Below are 5,952 nucleotides of genomic sequence, written 5' to 3' on the forward strand. Positions count from 1 at the left end.
AAATGCACATTTTCAAGTTTCTCCAGAATTATTTGATTGGGTTCAAGGCCAGGCTGTGGCTGGGCCACTCAAGGACATTCACAGAGTTGTCTATAAGCCACTCTTGCTGTGTGCTTAGGTCCATTGTTCTGTTGGAAGGTGAGCCTTCTGCCCAGTCTGAGGTTCTGAATGCTCTGGACTGGGATTTCATTAAGGCTATCTCAATATTTTGGTGCATTGAGCTGATCTTCTACTCTTGACGAGTCCCTCAGTCCCTGCCGCTGAAAAACAGCTCCACAGCATGAGGCTGCTACCAGCACACTTTACTTTTGAGATGGTACTCTGCAGGTGATGAGCAGAGCTGGTTTCCTTCAAACATGATGCTTAGAATTGAGGTTCATCAGACCAGATAATATAGTTTCTCACAGTCTGAGGGTCTTTTAGGTGCTTTTTTGCAAATTCCAAGTGTGTTTTCATGTGTTTTCACTGAGGAGAGGATTGAGTCTTGCCACACCGCCATAAAGCCCATTGGCCAGGAGGCCAGCTCTAGGAAGAGTCCTGGTTGTTTCAAACTTCTTTCATTAAGGGTAATAGAGACTACATGCTTCCACGAACCTTCAATGAAGCAGAATGTTTTTCTGAACTCTTCCCCAGATGTGTGGCTTGACACAATCCTGTTTCTGAGCTCTACAGACAGTTATTTTGACCTCAGGGCTTGGTTTTTGCTCTGATATGCATTATCAGCTGTTAGACCTTTTATTAAGATGTGTGTGTGCCTTTCCAGATCATATCCATTCAATTGAATTTGCCACAGGTTAACTTCACTCGAAGTGAGTGAACATCTACAAACAATATGAATGCTCCTGAGGGAAATTTTAACTGTCCCAGATAAGGTATGAATACTTACGCAATGGAATCATTTAAGTTTTTTATTTTTAATAAATTTGCGAAGATGTTAACCTGTTTTTTGCTCTACCATTATGGTGTATGGAGTATAGATTGATGTGGAAAAAAAGTAATTTAAAGCAGTCTAGCATAAGGCAGCAATATAAGAAAATGTGAAAAAAAATGTAGGGGTATGAATACTTTCGCAAGTCACTATATGATATATATATTATATATATAAATAGCAATTGGTTTTGATATTATAAATATGTATGTTTTAAACTTATAATAATATATATTTGTTTAAATGTTTTTAATTGTGTGTGTGTGTATAATGTAGAATTTCAGAATTTTGTATGAGCTTTTTTTTTGCCATTACAGGGATAAAATAAAGTTAAAATAAAATAGCAAGATACAAAGGGAGGAAGCACATATCACATACACATTATACATAGATTACAATAATTTTAAATTTAATGTGTGTGTTATTTTTGTAGGCAAGTACAAATTTATTGTATAGTAAATATATACACGATATAAAATATGCTTTTAATTCAAATGATGTATATTAAAATGTCATTTTTATATTTATCTTAATATATCTGATGCACCTGTATATATATTAGATAATATGATAAAATAGATAATTTTATGAATTATAACTGAATTTGAGGAAGAACTGAGTTCATATATCCACTAAAAATAACCCTGACATCTGTTTATTAAAAATGGCAAAAAATTATTCATATGATGACTTTAGTGTACATATACTTATTGGAGTGGCATTGATGATGCACAGAAATGTATAGTTATTATTTAAATTTGCATTTAGAGCTTTAATCTTAAAATGCTAATGTTTTTTAAATATTTCTCTGTTGGTCTAATATAGGGACCCAATAACACTCCTCAGGTTGTGAGTGTTTCTGTGCTCTACACTCATAAACCAGCCTGTGAGTCCAGACTGAGCTCCATAAAGGTGTTTACAAAGGTGCCAAACTGCTCTTGCACTGTCCTCAGTCTGAGCCCTTCGTTTGTATTCTAGTTTCATTGAGGAATCTGTTAGTATTATGGGATGCTGGTGTAAATCTCATTCAGGAAAAGCTGCAGTAAAAGCTTTTAATGGTCTCTGAGCGTGATCCGGGTTAGGAAGCTCTTCAGTGTTGATTCTGCTAAAGCCATTCTATTAGAGTTTGTTTTGAGGATTTTTTTTCTTTTCTATATTTTTGATAGTGATAGACCGGTATATGGACCCTCCTGATTAAGTGGTCGATATTTGGGTATTTTGAGATCCAAAGCATCAGCAGCTAACTGCCCATTCATCCAATCAACACAACTAGCATTACCTCCAGTAAGCAAAGTGCTTTTTGCTTTGTTTGTGTTATAAACAGTGTTAATTTAATTTTAGCAGTTTTCGTTTCTGTATTCATGTACAGTATGTGTCAGCTTTTTCCATTTAGACAGCAACAGCAGTTTATAAAATGCAAATTTAAAGTAAATATTTACTCATTTTGATTGTTTTACGAAGTTTCCTAGCAGAAAACCTAAAGTGAAGAAACTAGACTCTTTGGGAGGAGGACGAAGCTTCTATACACAAGGTCAGGGAGCTGAAATAGACCAATGTATAGTCAAAAAAACACCATATCTGATCCTTTTGAGATCAATTAATAACCATATAAGCTTGGCCCGTCTGCAGTTTCTCACTTTCCTCTTGTCTTACTGACAGGCTTGTCAAGAAATAATGTATTTAAATTTTTCACATATTTGAGTGAATTTGAAGTAAATATTGAGAAAATAATTTTGTGCATGTCTCATTTGTTTTATGAGCTGTATATAGGAGAATTATACAAGCCAAAACCGCTCTGTTCATGTCTCTTCTCTATTCAAAAGCCCATATTATTTACTATTATTTAGTTTTAATATACTTTAGATTTTATACTTTACACTGAAAAAAATTATATTAACTTTTTTTAAGGTAAGTGGTTGCAAACAATTTATTTTAGCTACATTTAATAAAAAAAATATATATGTTAAAAGTTAGTCAACTAAATGTGTTTATTTAAATGTAGCTAAAATAAATTGATTGCAACCACTTACCTTAAAAAAATGTAGTAAATTCAATTAATCTTTTTTTTTTTTTCAGTGTACCATTCAAAACTTAGGGTCAGTATTATAATTTTTTTTTTTTCATGTTTTAAAAAAACACTCTGTAAGAAACTTTTCAAAAGTGTCATAGCGATATTTTTTTTTTAGTTTTTAATAATATTTTGAATCAGTTTTTTTTATTTTTTTACTGTTTCATTTTAATTTAGTTCAAGTTTTAGTAATTTTGTGGGGGGTGGGTTTTTATTAACTGTTTTAGTTTCAGTTTTAGTTAACAATAAAACCCCATGGTCTGCATTTATTTGCTTAAAAATACAGTCATATCGTGAAATATTACAATTTAAAATATTTTTCTATTTTATTCTATTTTATGCTTCAGAGATCATTCTAATATGCTGATTTGGTGCACAAGAAACATTTCTTATCATCAGTGTTGAAAACAATTGTGCTGCTCAATATGATACTTTTTTAGGTTTCTTTAATGAACATGAAGTTCAAAAGAACAGCATTTATTTGAAATAGGTATTCTTATATTTTGATGAATTTAATGCGTCCTTTACGGTGGCCGTGAAGTGCAAAGCAAATCACAATTCTAAAAACAAAATAACAATTCAGAAAGCACAACAACAATTCAGAAAACATTATAACAAGTCAGAAAACACAATGACAAATTCGAAAACAAAATAAGTCAGAAAACACAACGACAAATCCGAAAAAACAAATTAACAAGTCAAAAAATTTTCAGAATTGTGATTTGCTTTGCACTTCACGGCCACCGTAGTCCTTGCTGAATAAAAGTAGTAATATCTTTCAAAAAACAAAGAAAAAAATCCTATTGACCACATGTGGAAGCTGAATGTCATTTCATCTTTTGACAGTGTTTTGACGTTCCTTAAGAAGCTGGATTGTTCATTAGTATGCATGAAGGTGTTGGATGCCACTGATTCCATAAGCTGGAGGTGATTTATTTATTTGTTCGATGGCCTCATCCTGATCCTGTTCCTGACACTCCCCGTCGCCGGCTGTGCGCCTCGCACACTCCAGGTATCCGGCGACTCAAAGGGTCGGTAAGTGCCCCTGTCAGCGCTCCGCGGTGAGGAACAAGAGATTAGCCCTAATCCAATCCACTCCATCCTTCTCCTGCGTTCCTCGCGCTGTTCCTTCACCCTGGAGGAGGAGCCGTGGCGCTGGAATCCCTGGCCTGAAAAGAAGCCCTCTCTTTAGACCCGCTGACTATTTGAATGGTGCTCTGTGACAAAGAGCTTCTTTCACAGGACGGAGGCTGAATGAATGAGGAGGATGCCACTGCAGATGTGTGAGACGTCTCTGTTAGCGTTTGATTGACGTGAGGCTGCACGCTCAGCCTGTCCCTTCCAGACCAGAGGCACCTGTCTGAGAGCGTGTTGCATTGTCTGACCTGAAGATGGTGTGGATGCCACATTTCCCATCATGCTTTGTGAGACTGCATTACACAGGCATCAGCCTGGGCATTGCTTCTGTAATATATGTGGGAAGTCTCCTCCCCTGCTGAAGCGAGGCTTTTCTCAAAGTCTTAATGGTTTAGTAGAAGGAGCCACTTCGTTTCAATGCATTACATTAATAGAGGAGCTTTACCATATGTTGTATTTGTAATGCTCGCTTGTGTGTACAGTGTTAATATTTACTTGCTCATAAAGCTTTTAGTGGATTTTTAATGGATAATCAACCAAGCTTGTGGTAGTTCTGAACAAGTAATAGGGAAGATAAAAATAAGCCAATAATAATAATGTATAAATATTCATTTAAAAACAGTGTTTAGAAAAAAAATCTTAATATTAAAACTCTCAGATAAATTTAGTTTGATTTGAAAGTACACTTTAAAAATGTTAATGTTTTTAAAATGATCTAAATATCAAAACACTTAAATGTAATATTCATTTAAGAAATAATGTTAAAATGCTTTTTTCTACATTTATTAATATCAAAACTCAGATAATTAAATAATAATTATAATAAATACGAATTTTTTAATTATGTTTTTAAAAAGTATCGTAATATCAAAACACAATAATAATTTAGAAATATTCTTTTAAAAAACAGTGTCACGTTGTTTAAAAAAGCTTAATATCAAAACACTCAGATAAATGTAATAATAATTTTAAAATACACTTTAAAAATGTTTTTTAAATTATCTTCATATCAAAACACTTAAATGTAATAATGATAATATTTAAGAAATAATGGTAAAATGCTTTTTTTCTTGATTTATTAATATCAAAACACTCTAATAATTCAATAATAATACTAAATACTAATTTAAAAAGTTAAAATGTTTTTCAAAGTATTGTAATATCAAAACACTTACACTAATGTAATAATAATAATAATAAGGTATAAGTATTTATTTTAAAATAATGTTAAAATGTATTTAAATGTATCTTGATATCAAAATACTAAATGCAAAATTAGATAAGTTTGTATTTAGCACTTACAAAACAGTCTGAATTTTAATGAAATATTGGAAACTTGTGAAAATTATTCTTTTAGTATTAGAATTTATCATCTGTCTAACATTATAACTTCATAAAAACCAGACCATTTACTTATTAATTTTTTTTAGCATATATTTAAATTATGTAAAAATTTAAATGCAACCCAATTTTAAAATATTAGGCAATATGTAATATTACATCATTTCAAAATATTCAAACATTATGTAAAATGAAATATAAAAATATACATTATAAATACCGGGCAAAATAATAATCAATCAAATTTGATAATTGAAACATTTATTAAAAGTTGTGTTAAAAGAGCATGTGCACAAGAGTCTTTGGCCGTGTCTTTAACACACTCATATTGCTTTGTAATATAAAATTCTAAGACAAATACTATTATGATGACTTATAATATTACTATAGCAATCATCATGAAGTGCCATGATTAAATGCAGCTCATTTCCCATATTGTGTGTGTCTGTGTGTGTGTGTGTGTGTGTGTGTCTGTCTG

Source organism: Sinocyclocheilus rhinocerous, unplaced genomic scaffold, assembly GCF_001515625.1.
Source record: "Sinocyclocheilus rhinocerous isolate Xijiao unplaced genomic scaffold, SAMN03320098_v1.1 scaffold1022, whole genome shotgun sequence".
Lineage (NCBI taxonomy): Eukaryota > Metazoa > Chordata > Actinopteri > Cypriniformes > Cyprinidae > Sinocyclocheilus > Sinocyclocheilus rhinocerous.